Source organism: Typopeltis vanoorti, chromosome 9 (assembly GCF_054136105.1).
Source record: "Typopeltis vanoorti isolate ZY-2024b chromosome 9, IOZ_Tvanoo_1.0, whole genome shotgun sequence".
Classification (NCBI taxonomy): domain Eukaryota; kingdom Metazoa; phylum Arthropoda; class Arachnida; order Uropygi; family Thelyphonidae; genus Typopeltis; species Typopeltis vanoorti.
In genome coordinates this window covers 118,670,001-118,689,220 of record NC_143557.1, presented here as the reverse complement: position 1 = coordinate 118,689,220, position 19,220 = coordinate 118,670,001, and the positions used below count along the sequence as shown (strand labels likewise).

The window sequence follows — 19,220 nt, the reverse complement described above, 5'->3', positions numbered from 1 at the left end:
AATAAAATAAAGGAGTATTGCACATGCCAGAATATTCAAGTTTGATGCTCCCAGTTCGGTATATATAAAAAATATAACTATGAAACATAAATAAATATTTTACATTGAAATTATAAGAATAATAATAATCCGGATAGTTGCCCATTATTCACCGTTAGAGTGCGCAGTTTAGTCACCGTGAAACATTGCGAAAGTTGTAGACGAAGATGGAACAATTTAATGAAAAATATATTATTATTATGTAGCTTTAAATTCGTAAAAATAAAAGTAAAATGATTCTAGTTACCTCATTACATAGGATTCTATTGAATGAATATCAGGTAAATAAATTCTAATGACATTATCATTTTAAAAGCTTTTATTTTAAATTACTTTGAAGTGTTAATAGCATAGTGTTCTAATAACCGAATATCAGGTAAATAAATTCTAATGATGTTATTATTCTTAATTAGTTCGAAGTCTGATGACATAGTGTTCTGTTGACCAAATATCAGATAAATAAATTCTAGTATTATTATTTTTTAAAAGCTTTTATTTTAAAATAGTTCGAAATTCTAACATTTAGTTTTTTATGTTTTTGATTTAAATTGGCATGTATATTTTAAAACACGTATGAATTTCTGTCTGCCTGCGAGATGATTTTACTGCATTTTTGTTTAATCGCATATATGGTAAAAATATAAAAATGGTAAAAGGCTGTGAGTCCTAATCCCGTCATAGGATGAATATTTGTAATATCATTCATTCATTCACATTCGTACATACAAATATGCACGCTCCAAGATGGACTGGGTTATTACGAAGAAATAGTACAACCCTCCCCCATTAGGAGGGGGGGGGAGAAAAGTCTTCCTCAGTAATGAGAGAGATCTGAGGCTAACCTCAGTGTGTACTGTAATAATACTGTATACATTACTCTAAAGTATAGATTTTTAAAAAATGATGAGACCGACATTTAGTAAAGAAATGAGGTACAAAAAAGTCTCTTTGCATTTAACTTGTGAGAAAACCACACCTGGAGTAATTGGCTCTAATTTAGTCATCTGAATTTCGTGAGATCAGAAAATCTGGAAAAGGTCCAAATACAAATATAAATACGACTAAATTAGTATGAAAACTATTAAATATTGACTACTGGAATGTATTTCGGGTGTTGTGAATTACATAACTTGATAAAAAAAGGTGATGGTAGGTTGTGCGGAGTAGAATGCCCTCCGTAGAACAGTTCATGGACTCCTTGGAGGAGTCTAATAATAATAGTAATGACTTGAAATTTACCAGTTGGTGAAAAGCATATTTACTTAATTCATTGTAATACGATTATGTATACAGTACAAGTGAAAAAGAGCATAAGATAATCCTGTAAACTGTATAAAAGTGTAAACAAAGGAATATATTTTATTTTTTTCTGTAGAGTAGGCGTATGTCTTCTCTGAGGATGTTAAAAATGCACCATGTGAATGATTTAAGGCACACGGTGACAAATATGGCGTAGTTTACTGTTTTATGGAATGAGACTCCCCACTTGAATATGCGATATCATGAAGGTTTGAGAAATAATAATAATAATAATAATAATAATAATAATAATAATAATAATAATAATAATAATAATAATAATAATAATACAGTCTTTGAAATTATAGCTAATGTAAAGGTTTGACTGAATAAGAATCTTTTGTATCTAATCAAATATTTCATACCACCTGAGCTTAATTTTTTGTAGTATCTGAAACTTAACTTTAAGTTGTTCTGATATTTCACTAAAAAAATCGTTCCTTCTTAATACAATTTTTTAAAGTTTTTTTATGTGAAAGTTCCATTATCTCTACAGTTGTCTGGTCATTATCAAATCTCAAAGGGCAATAACTTTCCCCAGTAAAGTCAAACCAAGTATCAAATAATAATCAGAAAAAAAAAAGAACAAAAAAAAAAGGGAGACTATGGGTCAAATTTTTTGTTTGCGAGTCAAAGTCTTCTTAAGACCTAAACTATTTAACATATTGTGTGCATTATAAGATGTGGCTTATGAAGAAAAATAAAATAGCTCGACAGCTTTCAAATATTGTTATGAAGTATCATTTTACGTAGTCGTTTAATGTACTGTTTACAACTGGATAGGTCTGGGTGTTTTTTTCTGAAAAAGAAAAAAAAATACCATAAGGCACACAGACATAATCCGTAATGTCATGTCATGAAATGGTTTATCGCTCTTAATTGATATCCTGATATCATCTTGGATACCGTACCAAAAAAAAAAAAATCACAAGCTTCGTGCAATCCGTTCACGCCCGAATTTCTCCAGATGGCACAAACATCGTGATTCATTGGTCCATAAAACTTTCATGGCTCCATAAAGCTATATATCATTCCATGGACATTTTTTGTGGGAGGGCTGGATCTTCAAGCGTTGTAATGGTGGAGATTGATTTAGAGTATCGAATGAATTTATAAATATTCGATTTCATGTGAAACCTCATAACTTTCAGTAAATGACTCGGAAACTTCAGTCAGTCTTACAATTAAACTTAATTTTAGAATCTTATCGATAGTCATTCATTGTATGAAAAGATCATATTATATTTAATTAAATAACTAATCATTTTACAAAAGTTTTTGTTTACACTAATGAAAACTATACAAAGTTAGTGTAACATTTTCCCTTCCATTCTTTTAAAAATATTCCTGTTTAAAATTTGAAAACATCCTCTGTTTCAATATCTTTGTAAAAGATTAGAGGAACCGAATATCGTTTAGTTTTAAAATGAAACTTTTTGGTCTCCCCCCCTTCCCCTGATTTTCAGGAAAATCTAGGAACAACATAAGACACAGTTAGCTCCTGAAACATGCCAATGACGTCAGCCAACTTCCTATACACTACACAGTTCTAATCTTATCCCAAAAGTCTGGCAAACTTCTCCATACAGTTTACGGTTCACCTAACACGACGAAATGGTACAGACCTTCAGGCTATCTCTGTTGGCTCAGCTCGCTGCACTTGCATGGCTTCCCAGAGAAAGAAATCGCCAGCAGTGAGGTCATACAACCGAAGTATATTCAGCTGCGTCTGAGCAGCCAAGCCAATGACCGCCTAAGAGCAATGGTTCGCTTGTGACACAGCGGAGAGATTCAGGTAAGCGAAGTCTAGTGAAGAAGTATCTTGCAACAACCAGGGATTGTTCGTTTCTCGTCGCTTGGTAAATGATTACAAGTGAAAAACTGGTTCTGCAGTGACGACCAAGGGACAAAACACGCTGCTTTAAAGAATCAAAATAGCTGATGGGATCCGGTTATATAATTGGTATCACATGCAGCAGACTAAGTTTAAGGGACATGCATAACAGACAGATGCCTTGAAGAGTTCTAATTCTATCCTTCCATTGAACGTTTCAACATCCATTGGAGTGAATCCATTGAAAATGTAAAGGAGAGAATTTTAATTTACACCCTGGAATATTAAAGTTCAAAAACATGTATAAATAAATGTCTTCGACTAGTTACAGAATGACTCACAATATATGGTTAATTTTTGGTTCTCTATTGACATAAAGGATCCTTTTGATTTTCCTTAGGCATTTATTACCTCTATATTTATCACAGTATATTAGCATTGTAATACATTTTAGAACCACGAAGAAGTATTTGACAAAATAGTCGGCAGTCGTATGTTCAAATCTACTGTGGTTATGGTCCAGTACATTGCTGTGCTTCATTGATGTAAAATAATTAGTCAGTGCAATAATAATGATTCACAAAAGACCGACTGTATTTTGGATTCGATGAACGAAAGAAATCCTAAACACCAAAGAAAGAAGCGCTAATCTGGATTCTTTATCACATTGAATTTAACAAATGAATCAAGAATTCTGATCCAGTTGTCTGAAAAATTTTATCCCATCTTATCTTCCTTTACGTATTAGGCCCAATGGGGTTCCTCTTAATCACGAGTAACTTGGCTTTTATGTAATTTGTGAATGATAACACGTTTAATTTCTCTCTCTCTCTCTCTCTCTCTCTCTCTCTATTCTTGGGAAGGACAACAACACATATTCTTCTTCCTTACTTAGAAGAAAGACACATGGGTTCTTATCTTGTCTCAGACAAAAGTTATTTATAACATCTTTTTTTTTTTATTACAGGTGAATTTAGCCACTAAGTGGGGTTAGGAGGAAAGCTAATTTACTTAGCTCCTGGATACGCAAGACGCTCAGTGTATACCTTTCCTATAAATATTTCTGTGGACACGACCATTCACAGCACGAACAACGACTGTGCTTCATTTCCATTTATTGTGGAGTTTCAAATTCTCAGCTAATTTCTCTTCTTCTTCATTCATGTCTTTTATTTCTGTTTCTTTTTATTTCTATAATGTTCTTTCCATTGTTTCCCAAAAATTACACTCTTACAAGTCTAAATCCAAAGCTAATACACTTGCTTCTTTCTTCACACGTACTTTCTTATTAGTATACGATTTCTATGTGCATATTTATTAATAATGTTCCCTTCACTATATTAACAAGGTGTTAAATAAGTCATAAAAACTCTTGGAATCATTAACATTCTATGTTACTTAGTTCCATTAAATTGCTCTTTTCTTTTCAATAATTTTTAGTTCTCCTCAGCTCAAGAATAAGTATGAGGTGACTAATCTATACAATCCTTAATGCATTGTGCTGTGGTGTCTGTGTGCTCTTTTAATAATGCTAGTTGTAAAATATCGCAAAACGTTCACTTCTGTATACTTTAATTTAATCAATTATTAAATTAAATTTAAAAACTCATTTCGTTTCTAAGTAGAGGAAGGAAAGTAAAAGATGAGACCGCCATATATATATATAAGTTTCATGTTTTGTCTAGAGAGCAGTTCTGGATTATCATCCCTTTAGTCCATCCACAGTAGTAATATGTGAAAGATTTATAATCTTTCGTGGCATTCACATAAAAAAAAAAGTGGCTTAATTGTCAGACATATCAATATGAGCTGTCAAAGAGCTCTGGTTCTTGGCAACAAATTAATGAATAACAATCAACTTTTTTGAAAATGTTTTTTTTTTTAAGGATTATATTATCGACTCCACCTTCCTGCTTAGATTGTGGTAATTTTAATAAAAAAAATCTTTTACGAAAATTACGAGTGACTTATACGAGGTACCTTGAGGCACTTCTAGAAATGTTCTGGTCTGAAATCGGAGCAAAACGTCGCCCCGTTTATTTTAAGTAAGCATAAACGGGGCGACGTTTATCTTAATGTTATTCAAAGGGTATTTAGAACAAAACTATTGCGAACGAAACTATTGCGAAATTATTTTCTTTCTGTTTCTTATGTTTCATGGCTGTAAATCTTCTCCATTCCGTGATTGTGAACAACAATATTCCATATATCTCTGGAGCTTTCCAATACAACTCTTCCATGGACTAACTGAGAAATAAAATTTAGGTATTTTTATGCAAAATAAAAACACTGTTGAGCTTACATGGTTACTCTGTCCAAATCGCAGTATGTTTCATTTGGCTTCAGTATCGTTTCATCATAAAATGCTTCTAATCTACCTGCTATCCGTTTCTACAGTGGGACGAAATCCTTACATTCAAGCGCCCCACTTATTTCACTTTACTCCTACCAGTACTCCACCTCGATTCTATTTCCTACGCTGCCATCCAGGCAGAGAAAGTTTTTGTCCATTACGTTGGCACCGTTCGCTTTGCACCCAAAATTAGGCCTCTCCCGAACCTTTACATCGGCGCCGTCAGTCGAAAGGCAAGAATGTATGGTAGCTCTGCGTTGGGCTTAAGTAAACGAGAAATAAATTCTTTTCCATGAGAATGGGGTACTTACCAGAGACGGAGTTGTATACGGAATGACCACAGTATGATGGACACCCGTAGCATTTAGAACTTGGCCCATCGTTAATTAAGTCCAGCATGTCTGCAATCTGAAAATAAAAAATTATAGAAGATAACTGGAAAAAATATAGAGAAAAAAAATAGGAGGAAAAAATTATAGACCCACAAGGTGCATAATTTTTTTCTAAAATTTGATCTAAAATTTTAGCCACAAATATTTCTTTATATTGCCCTTCCCCCATCTCTTTGTTAGAAGTTAGTACCATAGATATTTTCAGATTATTATATATTTTTTTTTTAAAATAGGATTCTCTACCTCAAATGTTTCTAAGAAATAATTCTGAATGGTTGAACAGAATCTTATAGGGAACACTGTTGTAAGTTCTATTTTTTAAATAACTTACACCTTCTCGTTCATAAGAGAGAATTTTTTTTAGTATACATTAAAATGCTGCAATTAAGTTTTATTATTACTCATTCTATGTACAATCCGTTACTCATCATGTATTTGTCACTGTTGTCAATACTGTACTTATCTTATAGGGGTTTATATTTAGTAATCCTACCGTATTACTATAGCTATGCAGCGAACTGGTTGACTCAAACTAAACTACAGTAGAAAACCGATTATCTGGATGTCAAAGTTGTGGAATGATGTTTTGAAAGATTTTTTTTTTTGCAGTAATTTTGTTCACTATCTATCTCACAATGTTTAACACGTCTAAATCCTGTGCATGTCATTTCTTAATATAAGGCAGCAATCTTGCTCTATACAAATTTTAACAGCTTTGATAGGCTTACTCTGTATCAGCGTTTTCCAAGCTTTTCATAGTTGGGGACATTTTTTTTTTTTTTTAATATGACTTTTCGCGGCCCATTTCACACACATGATTGTACATTTCTGTCTTACTAGAAAGCATGCGAGATCAAGGCGATCTCGCATGCTTTCTAGTAAGTTCTGTTATTACAAGTATTCCATTGACTAAACAAGTAATAGAATATGGGTGTTTTCAATACAGAATTTATCGGTTAGAAAATACACCCAGACTAAGTATTTTTTCCATATCTATGAGTATGTTAAGATACTTGAATTACATAGCTACACATTTTTACTGTTTATTTTTTTATCTTATTATTTTATTGATTGTTTTTCTCTATCGACAGATCACATGTTATATTTGAAATTTTATATTTTCTGAGGGATCAGTAATTTTTTTTTTCCCAGGACCGGTACCCTCGCCGCAGATCACATTTTGGAAATGCTGCTGTATTAGCAGCATTTCCAAGAAATAAATAAATAAAATAAAATAAAACTTTCCATCTCGTATGAGACCACTCATCTAACTCACTTTTATTTTCCAAGCTCATATAAACATCCCTGATGTCGTAAGAGGGATTCAAATCTAGGTTTTGCCAATCAAAAAAAAAAAAAAAAACTAACTGGCATGCTATGTACAAAATTAGTATTAACTCCGAACTACATAAATTCATGGAGGAAACACACAATCAGACCGGTTCGAGATACAAACGTATGCAGAAGATTTCAAGCAAAGAAGCGATCACCAATTGGCTTTGAGCAGGGATAAAAATCATTATCACAGAAAAATGTATACTAAGAGTTTTGAAAAGAATCAAAGCCAAACAGTTCGGGGATCTCAAGTGTGTTCAAATATACAAATATTGTTGGGGAACAAGTGAAAGAATTTGAAAATATAAATATAGAGAGAAAGAAGAAAACCTTCGCGCCTCAGTGACAAAATCTGACGAAAACGTTGACTGATTCACCCAGGGAAGCGTGTGATTAATTTGTCTAAAAGGATAGAAAAATCCGAACTTCATAGTTGACTCAAGAAGTTAAACATGCAGCCCTGGAAAAGAAATAATCATATCGAAAGTTCCTGGAAAGTAAGTCACCATTTGCCCTTAGAAAATACAAAGAAAAATCTAAGAAAGCTAAGCTAAGTAACAAAACAAAAGTCATAGAAAGACAAAGAAGAATATAGAAAATAAATATTTTGAAGGTGGCAAGATGTTCTGGAGGCTATTGAAGAAACAACTTCGATATGGAGGAAAGGAATCAGAGATGATGAAGATGACATACAGAATGAAGATACAAATATTCTAGATGTCTGAAGTAATTAGTTTTGAAAAACTGTTGAATGAGATAGTAGTTGAAAATATTTCATTGCAATCAGAAGTACAGTATATATTTTCCTATTGGAGGTAAAAAAAAAAAAAACTTAGAAATCTGAAATGTAGAAAGATTATTCCAGTGTGATAGTACTCTACCAAAATTATTAGTTACTTTTTTTCTGAACATTCCTCAAAAAAATAAAATATATATATGTGTAATTCAAGAATAACTATCTACTAGCGATGTTCCTACAGATTAAGGTAGTAGGAACTGTAAATGTAATTAATTCATTGTTAGTATTTTTCTAATCAGGCCGAGGACTTTACATTTTAAGTTGATATTTCTCAGATCAACCCTTTTACTTTAATATCATCCGCAAATTTACACATTAACTTTTAATTGCACGATTAATGTCGGTGATAAACAACAACGGACCCTATATTGATCACTGTTGAATTACGTGGTAAATCAATCTGAAGAAAACGTTGAATGATTCACGCGGGGAGACGTGTGATCAACTTGTCCACAGATATAGAAAAATCCGAACTCCATAGTTGGGTTGGACTTCGTAGTTCACGTTGGATGAACCAGATATATCTTAACATAATACTTTATGTCAATATCCCGTCCATCTCTAGAGCCTTATGAAGTTTCATACTGACAATTTATTTTTCCTTCTCAGTTGTTAAAATATCTGTAAGTTGCTGTTTATGCAATGCAGATGATGATCTTTATTAATAATAATAAAAAAAAATCAAAATGCGAAAGTAAGCAGCGCTGCTACAAAAGCAATCAGTCCTTTGTTTTTCGATCAACTATAACGATTAATGGAAACCTTAGTGATAATTTAGATTTTAAGGAAAATTCTGAAGGTCTAAGGAACTTAGATACATGTGAACTAGTAGTCTTAGCCTTTCAATTGACTTTCTAGAAGTAAAAAATTCTTCATTCAATCGGTGGATTGAATAAAGCTAGCTACTCTTTCCTTAGAAATTTTATGATTGATATTTTAAATACTATCATTTATCCGAATAATATATTATTTCTCTCTCTCTCTCTCTCTCTCTCTCTCTCCCCTCCCCTCCCCTCCCGGTAATTCATTGTCCCAGATGATGTCTCTCCTTATTTCTCGCTTATCTGTTTTTCAGTTTAAGTTTCTAAGTCAACATTTTTACATTAAAGCGTTGTCCTTTCTTGCAACTTCCCTTTTAAATCAACTGATTAATAACTATTGCCTAATACTCTTTCTTCGTCTACCTTTTATCGCTCCCAGATAATCCTTCCGCTATTAAAAATCACTCGCTTCCTGTAAGTTGATAATACTTTTTTTTTATTATTATTATTATTCCTAAGCCAGAGGAAATGAACTGAATAAACTCAAACAGACAGACCGATTATATGAATTTTCCAGTTACTCAAGTTGTTGCAGTCAGTCATTTGGATCATGATTTTTCCCTTGATGAAGTGGTTAAAGCAACAGGTGAAAAGGGCCCGCACTAGAATGCATCCGTGATATTGTCGATTTTAACATAGAAATAAAGAGCGCACTGAAAAATCAGTGCTCCAAACGAAAAGAGCTTCAGTTGAAATATGAATATAATTATTTTAGGATTAAATTTCTGTTATTGTTATTTAACTTCTTGTCAGCGAATTTAATTAATATTTTGACCTGTTTTCGTTGCTAAATAAAATTTAATGCTGGTCCGTCAATTTTGATGCTTTTCTTTTTTTTTTTTTTTTTTTTCGGTTAGCAAACCCTGAAGACACTGGAAATTACAAATAGAATAGTTTAAGTAGTGTTATACTTTTTGTCCTAATGGAATGAAGAATCTCTACAATTTTCAAAAATATGCTTTGTAAACTTAGAATTTTGCGTATTGTACTAGAGAAATACGTAAAGAAATAAATAAAATAGTTGCAAAGCAAAATCGTATAGATCATGTAATACTAAGTAGAATTTATATAAAATTAAAATACATAATTATTTCTATAAGAAAATAAATTTTAGTACAAAACGGCTTGTGCACGTGAATGTCTATTGTTCAGTTAGTTTCTGCTAGTAGTATTCCGAACTTAATAAAAAAAAAAAAGAAAAAAAATTACTATGGCAACATTGCCATTCACGCTGAAAGTTTAGAATTTCTAACTACGATAAGTTTCGTCTGTATTCGTTGCATAATTTGAAATATTGAAATTCAAGTGACGAAATTACATGCATGACATATCATTAACATAACGATGAGCTGTTTATTTATTTATGTTTTTATTAAATAGTATTTTTTTTTCCTCCTTCCCAAGCTGACAGTCCGTATTACCTCCATCACTTCTATAACAATTCCATTTATACACTTTCTTCGACCTTCTAGACTAGATTCGAACGGAGGTTTTTTTTAAGTAAAGGACCTCTTCGATACCGACTGAGCTACAGAGGCTCCGTGCCCACAAGCGAAGTTCAGTAGTTGCAAAACAAAGATCTTTCTAGAAAGAAAATGGAAAATATCACTTCTTAACATGAATAATGTGTATGTCAATATCTTTGACATAAATGTAAACTTTTTTTGTGTGTTCCAATTTAGTTAGCCACTTCTGTATTCTGAAGAACTTTATGGAGATGGAGATGACTCAGTTCAGTGTATGTTCCATCAATGCAAAACTCACGATGCATTTCTTTATTCGAAAATTATTGTAGATTCAAAAGATAATTCACGACAGCTCATTTTCTAGCTCCCTTGGACAGATAGACCTTATGTCGATCTCAAAGTGGTTGGGATATGAACTGCTGGATGAAGGTCATGCACATAAAAGCTGCTAATAGTAAGATTGCTATAGAAAACACTGATGCTTGTTGGAACTATAAATAAAGACGACTCTGCACTTAGATGTTGATTTTCAGCTCGCTACAGAGATCCAAGCCAAAAGATGGCGATGTGTGCGCATGCCTGATTTGCTTAAAGTTTATTTTTAATTACAAATTGTTTTTTTTAATTACAAATTGTTTTTTTTAATTACAAATTGTTTTTTTGTATTAGTATAGTATCCATATTTTTTCACTTCCGTTGAGTGGCGATTCTTTTATCCGGTATTTGTATATAACGTACTGCAACCTTATAATTGGCTTGGATCGAACACTTATTTACCTAGCTATCCATATTCTAGTTGAGCACGATAACAGTTTATTAATATATCGTCTTTATGAACCAGACTATCATAAATTCCCGAAACACACACCGGTCCCTTTAACATGTTGAGATAACATCTAAACTATCAGACTGCAGAAGGTGCTTGCTTTGTATAGGCAGCTTGCTGCTTGTCTGCGCGGAGGACAAAGAGCAGCGATAAGCTATGCAAGTAGTATGCAGTGCTGAAGAAATCCTCTATCAAGGTCACGGTATCTTTCCTAGTGTGAACTACATCTGGAGTTTCAAGCAAATGTAACCACACAGTTTGGCCAGAGAGTGTATGAGCGCTCTTTGTGCTGTGGAAAAAAAAAAAAAAAAAAAGGATAAATTATTACTGTTGTACTTCATAGCACTTTCCGGTTGTTAGAACAAGAATACGAGGTTCTGGAAACTAATTTAATGCTGGGAAGGCGAGAGGGCGACCTAAAGTATGAAGCTTTCCTAAGGCATTACTATGAATCAAACTCCGTTTTACTGTGACTGTATCACGAAATATCTGGATGCCAACACCCCTGCATATGCATTTCTCACATGACTGCCGATCGACTATGGTACAAACGCTATTCGAATCATGATTGCATTTAATCCATCAAATACACGCACACACAGATTCACATAACTAGATATATTGCTTTCGTGGTTAAAAAAAAAAAAAAATGATATTAATGGAAAATCTCTGGTGGACTGGACTTTATCCTGCCACTTACTACGTACCGTCTGATGATTGTCATTTATAATTATTATTTTTTATGTATATATTTATTAGTCTCTTAGTGTTTAAAGAAATACACGGTATATATAAAGTAGTTGTGCAAACTGAATTTTTCCCAACTTAATTTCTGTATGAAATGTAAATAACGTGCAGAATGCAATAGTAACTCCATAATCAAAATAATGCTAGGAAAACTAATCGAATATAGTAAGTAGTCTTCGTCCTACATCTGGTGAACTGGAATTAAGAACTGTAGCTCGTTGATGTAATTTTTTTGCAGCATTTTGTGAAATGTTGCTTTAGGAATGACTAATTCTCGTGGAATGTTCGTGAAAGTTTGCTCTATAGATAACACTGCCTCACCTTTTACCCCTGGTCTTCCAATTCTTGGCTTATCATTGATGGATCCTGTTTCTTTAATATTTTTTTTTCATCCATTTTGATTAAATTTCTCTGAGGCGCTTCCTTGTAATAAGTCCTCAATTTTCTTCTGGTGACTGATACAGACCTCAGCTCAGCTAACCAAAGAACACAAATGACCTTTTCTTCAACTGAAGCTGCTCAATATAGTGTATTGAGCAGCTTCAAAATGAAAGTAATTAATTAGAAATTAGAACACATGAATCAATAACAAGTTGATTTAAATCTTGAATAAATTTCCTCTCTTTTGAAGTTTACAGATTGTTCATATCCTATATAGAAGTAAAGTTATTAAAAGTTCATTAACAATTCAAATTGCACGAGGACTTTATAGACGGATTCAGTTACAGATTAATAACTAAATAAAAGTATACAAACTTCTAATTAAGCATCGGACATTTGCACTAACGTTCTTCCAACGGCTGTTTCAGGATCGCTTGATAACTAATCTATCCCTCCCCCTCTGTACCTACAGTGTGCATGGCATGAATACCTCTGCGATAAATTAATGTCGATTAGAAGATTATTTGCATTGACACCGAGAAGTACCTCTGTCTCCTGTACCTGTGATAGTTAAGTCTATCCGGCTGGGCCAAATACTTTGCTCTGTTTGTGCACTGGAGGGCGGGGATGGATAATAAGGATAGATGTGCTTGAAAATGCCCCATAACTTAGCTCGAACTGGATCTTAAGAAAGTTTTTAATCTTCGGTACGCCACCGAATTGTACAGCTTGTTTTATAAAATAAAGAGTTTCCGGCTTGGTTGCCGAGTGGTTAGCGTATACTTCTTCCAACAAACTATGAGTTTGAATCCTCCAAATTCAAATCCAAATTCAAATTCAAATTGATTGCAAATTCTCTGTTTTTCTATTATAAAAAAAAAGTTACAAATTAAGAAGCACCGTCATATTTCGTTCTGCTATTTCTATAATACCTGTAAATTCTGTAAATACTGGCTTATGTAAGGATTCGTTGGGTAACTGAAAATTTCTTTTCAACTCAAGGTTTCTCTCTCTCTCTCTCTCTCTCTCTCTCTCTCTCTCTCTCTCTCTCTCTCTCTCTCTCTCTCTCTCTCTCCATCCTCCTCTAAACTCCGGTTTTTCACTTCTCAAAACAGGCAGGAAAACAGCCAGAGAAATACACGCAATTAAGTCAGCTTAATAAGCAAACTCAAGTTTGTGCATTTATGTTCATGACTTCCATTCTAAAGAACGGCGACCTCACTAAGTACTGTCCTTCATTACTGTAGCTTTGAAGCATTGTCAAGAATGTAATTTTATGCCCAGAGTTGAGTGTGAATAAAGAGATCTGTTTGTTTATACTTGGAGTGAGTGAAGGAAAAGGAATTAAATTTCTCTCTCAGCCATAGTTAGCTACAACATTAAAGTAAATTTTGAATAACTGATCTCTACCAAAGTCAGATATTCAAAAGTTGTGATATCTAAAGATCTTATATGTATCGTTTACTTCCTACATGCTGAAGGAATCACTTTGCTGATGGAATGGAACGTTATCCTGCAAGAGGTATCATTAACCATAAATTAGAAAAACCACAGTGAATCTTGAAGATAAAACAGATCATTTTCATTAAATAATGATTGTTATGTGTTAGATGTTAATCATGTTAAATGTTGTTAGATCATAAGATCTAAAGTCATGAATGTGCGATATTTACTTTAATAGGTTTTCAATTAAAAAAAACTCGTCACAAGTTAGGATGAGGGCACTTCAGCGAGTCTCAGAAATCAACTAAAGAGTTGCTTCCGGTGGTTGGAGAGGCTGGTAGTAAAGTTTCTGGCGAGAAGTAAAGCATTTTCAAAATAGCATTCTGAAAGGGAAAAAAATCTTTTGGGTTAAATGTGTTCAAAAGAAATACCTGCGAGTCAGTTATTTTTAGATTCGCCACATCCTCCAGGGAAGTCAGTTGATAACATCACTGTAATTCTCTGATAAATGGCTCCAAATAACGGTTTAGCATTTTCACGTGACAAAAATCCTCTTGTCATCGAAATGCCTTTGTATGTGAGAAAGTTGACATGTGACCCGTGTGTGGTGCTATAGTTTTTCTAGCCACTATCTACCAGCGAATATGACCTTATAAGTGTCCTTTTTTTTACATGTTAAGTTTGTTTTATATAAATCGCAATAAATGAAAATTGTGTTACACAAAGGGATACACTGAAAGATGGGTTACAAAACTCTGTTATGGCCATATTAAGGCTAACAAATTGGATTTTTATTTAAATATTTCTTTCATTCTAAGTTTGATCTTGCCTTTTAGTGTTACAAGTTCTGAACGTTCCAAAATGAATTTTAAAAATCGCTTACTGATTGCAGTGCTTCAGTATCACGTTTATTTACAAGAATAAATGTCACAAGAAGCCATGCGATAATAGCATAGGTTCGACATTCCTTTAATGCACTTTTAAAAGCCTTTAATTTTGCAGTTGTCCGTCAGAACTGATGTTGTCGTGTGTCACCAAGCTTGTCCTTCAACTTTACCTTGATTGCAGTTTTCATCTTCTGTACGTAAGTCAATAAAACCCACGACTATTATCTGCTCAAGCCTGTTTACTCAGTTCGCTGCCAATCATGAAACATTCCTCTGAATAGCATTACAGTTCTTAGACATAATTAATTGCACTGTCCGTGATACACTTCCCGTTCTCAAGCACTGATACTGTGGGAGGGTGTTCTCGATACGAATACGAAGAACAAAGGATGCCACAGTTGAGGGAGACGGGAATTATCAAATCTCCTCTTATTGCGAGACCACCTTTCCAGGAATGTCCATTAACTGATGTTTCACTAGAAATATAAAGGCTTTTGTTATGTAAATGCATTCTTGACTTGCTAAGGCAAAAATAACCTAGTGCCGCCTTTGAAGAGACAGTGTTTCATACTCGTTTCTTCTTTATATATAGTCAGTTACTGTTGACGATGTCCTTTATGTGGAAAGATGTGGATTCAAATCCCGTTTATAAGGGTCCAATGAAAGTCAGTTAGTTGGTCTCGTATTCTAGTGACAAGGTTTTCCTCTAGGAAACTCCATTTTTTATCCCACAAAACGGACAAACTAGCCGAAATAATACACGGGCCTCATACACTTAGCTTCTGCCACAGTTCCAAACAACCTAAACGACTTTCTATAGAGAAAGTTGTTTAGGTTGTTTAGAAACTTTCTGAATAAAGATATATCCACATCTGATCTTGTTCAGATGTGAAGAGCAATTACTTTTATAGCTGAGTATTCGGATGTGTTATTATATAATGATTGCTTCTAATGTTTTGAGATGCTATCGTTGTATAACAACATTAGCGATAACGTATACTGATTAACATCCCCATGCATATATTTTAAAACCATAATTTTGCTTTTAATGATTTACCATAAAATATTACTCCGAACGAAATTTTCATCACAGTAAATGCCACTTTTAGTTATCAAGGAAACCAATCATAATTCGATTGGGTTGCAAAACAACAAACTGTGCATAGAAAATTATGATTAGTATTGAGTGTTTTAGACTGAATTGCATGTGCACTCAAAAAAAAAAAAATAATAATAATAATAATAAGAGGACTGATCAAAAGCCTGTTCGCGTATATTGTTCCATGTACAATCAGTTGTTAGTGTATCAATTCCACATATAAAAGCCGACATGAAAATGTCTTTACTTTGGAATATTAATTTACTCACTTATTTTGAGATAAGGTGTCTTACCCTTCCTCAAATGGAAAAAAAAAAGTTTTGAACCATAATAGATACATATTGATCAAACGAAACGGACTATCAAGTATCTTGGCATATACTCATAGGTTTCTGTTATTAGATCTTCTATAAATAAACAAACTGCAATATAAAAAAGATTGTAAAATAAATGTATAATCTCTTCCCAAATGAAACAACAACAAATTCGAATCATCCAATGGATAATGTCTTGGTTTATTATACAAGTTTTCTTAATGCAGAAAAGACTTCGTTCTTTAGCGAGGAGTTTTGTCGACAGTTGCCAAACGAACTCACTGATGTGGCAGCCATCTTTCAGGCCTCTTCTCAACGTTGGTGTGCATTCGTACAGTCATCGCTGAAACGCTGCTGCTGCTGTACTTCGCCGTCCATCGACGTTGTTCTGCGCCAAGGTCACCTCCGTGTATAGCACCAACTACCACAGAGTGTATGTGTGTGTGTGTGCTCAGCCCCATGGCACGAGCATTTCCCGTCAAGCTGAAGAGGAATAGAGGTGGGGAGCAATAAGGACAATGACCGATAGACGTGGCACATACACACACACACACGTGCAGATCATCGGACCACGGTTCAATGAGAGAGATGCTCTTCGCTTTATGGCTAGGAATCTCAACAGAAAATAGTCACAAGGCTTTAAGTAAATAAAGAAAATATTTCGCTTGCGATAAGACATGCCAGAAACTAAACGATCTTCGGTTAATGAATCGAACGGGGAGTTGAACATGTCTGGGATGCAAATCCAAATGAGATAGTCGTTTCCAGATGAGTAGTGTTAATAATTTCCCTTTTCGTTGTCTTCCTTCACTGTATTGGAGATAAAACGACTGCGAACAACATTCCCTTTTCTTAAACCATCGATTAGTTGTTCTTTCTCTGTCTCTGTGTCGTTATGAAGGTGTTCTATGCTCACGGATTGACGAAACTTTCACATGTCATTAACAGACTACGTCTCGCTCTGTTGGCCCACTGTCGTCTCCAACTGTTATTCCGAGAAGGCAATGCATCTCGTTAACTATCATTATAAACTATGGATCTAAAAATTCCATGGGGATGTGCAAAACGAAGATAAGACTGTGGTTCTTCGGTTGTCTTGGTACTTTCATTTCACACCCTGTAACTTCATGATTCAAATGAGTTGGGCAGAAACAAAATATGTTTTCCACATACCATTGCTAATTACTGATATTTTTATACCTGTACCGTTTAGTGGTTATTGATGAAAATTATACGAATTGTCAGAACAAAGATTATTCTCGTGTGTTGCGATTTCTCTTTTGATCAACGAGAGAGAGAGACGCAATTTTTGATTAAGATTTTTATTGAAATTTGGAATATTTTAATGCATATTGACTTTCTCCGGACCAGTGTCTCGGGCGCTTTTGGGATCTTTAATAACGACAGGTTGAACATCAATGATTTATAAGATATAGCAGAGGAACATTTTTGTCTTTTCCTGTCATCACAATTTTCTGCCTGTTTTCATTATTATGCCAATCTCTGAGGACCTGCCTTCTCCTTTTAACTTTTCTTTCCTGTATTTCGCAGTACACATTTCGTTTACTAACATGTTGTTTTTCTGTTGTTGTTCATTATAATTTTTAATTTAAAAAAATTCATGATAAAGACCCTCGTAACTCATGAAACATTAACAGCGCATGTCTTTGATATCCAACATGACTATCCTGGAAACATCCATCCACTCGCGATCCCTATACGTAGTGAAGGCTATTAAAGCTAATAATCTCCTTTTACTTAAATTAAACAATTTCATTTAATTGTAACACGAGGTTGTTAATTTGTGTCCAAGCTATATCACGATGTTTTTCTTTTGGATTATAATTTCTGCTGATTCTTCTTTTGGTTTTTTCACAGATGCTTATTGAAATGAGCGTGCCATCAAGAAATCTGTTACGCTTACATACATCTCGTTACCCTTTTTCGCAACCTAAGCGGATAGTCATCAATACTAAATAACTGAATTGGACAGCAAAAATGAGGGGAATCCGTTATCACCAAGCAGAAAACTAAACTTCGTTCTGATATACAATCGCATCTTATTTTAAAAAATGGAAAAGACTAGTGCATAATTGTCTGTGAACATCTTTATAAGGTAGATTATTAAATTATTTTTATTGCCTAATGTGAGACCGCAGCCCTCTTATTAGATACTCATTTGATTTTTATGCTTTTTTGAAAAAGTACTTCGTTTGATTTTTATGCGAATTGTGTAATCCTCAGCACAGTCTGCGGTGCCAAATCTTTCTTATTTGGAATAACCGAATTTGGAGAAACATGCACTAGTTTGTTTATAAGAAAAAATATCGGAATTTTTTTCAGATAAAATATCGCTCAGTGCTCTTTCAATAGTCAAAGAATGTCGTATCTCCTCAAATAGAATCATCAAAGAAGCTAGAAATTAGTATATTACCAACTATAGCATGCCATTCTATAAAGCTTTTTTTCGTATTTCATATTTTTCTATATGAATCCCACTCGTGGAAGGTCGTGAACTTATAGCGCATTAGTATCAGCAATACGGGTTAGATTCGGAAATCTTCTCTATCAAATTTTTTCAAGCCACTTCAGGCCTCCAAGAAGCACTGCTTCTTGGAGGCATGAAGAAAAAAAAAGCTAAAGGATTACTGCTCTATTAAGGAATATTTTACCCGTCAGCATTTCTGTTGTCTTTTTTTTTTTTTTTTTTGCCTTACCAATCGTTTCCGCTCGTAGATTAGCCATAAAATAAATCAAAAACTACATTTTACGATATTAATAAGACAGACTCGCGGTATTAAGTTGAAAAAAAAACGGTTTGTCCGACGGAAAAGAAAATATGAATTCCTCATTATGTTTGGAATTTCTCAACCACCATATTATTATAGTTTTTCCGTTGAAAGAACCCTTATGAAAAAGGAGAAATTTTACTTCGACAGCACAAAATTACGTATTGAATTCTTCTATGGCAGCGCATCCTATTCTAGCAGACATCTGCGTCGCTTTGGTTCATCGATTTGAAGTCACTGAGCAAGGGAAGTTGCAGTTTGAACTCCAGAAATTGGAATGTTGCGATGTGCACTTTCGGAAAAAAGTGTTTAATGGCTTCAAGGCCGCACTGTTCTTTCTCATTTGTTCCATCATTTGATACACAATCAGTCGAGAATAATATTATAAGTTCAGTT

The 19,220-nt window shown here is 33.8% G+C and overlaps 2 long non-coding RNA genes across 3 annotated transcripts in view; one reads left to right on the top strand and one right to left on the bottom strand.

The window, feature by feature from the left end:
- LOC150103467 (uncharacterized) overlaps positions 1-19,220 on the bottom strand; it is a 212,735-nt gene that overhangs the window by 89,465 nt on the left and 104,050 nt on the right. The window contains exon 3 of the long non-coding RNA XR_016548834.1: positions 5,837-5,933. This is a non-coding gene — a long non-coding RNA (uncharacterized LOC150103467). The remainder of the gene's footprint in view (positions 1-5,836; positions 5,934-19,220) is intronic.
- Positions 189-19,220, top strand: part of LOC150103468 (uncharacterized) — a 112,854-nt gene continuing 93,822 nt past the window's right edge. For both annotated transcript variants that reach the window (XR_016548835.1, XR_016548836.1), the window contains exons 1-2: positions 189-320; positions 6,151-6,221. This is a non-coding gene — a long non-coding RNA (uncharacterized LOC150103468). The remainder of the gene's footprint in view (positions 321-6,150; positions 6,222-19,220) is intronic.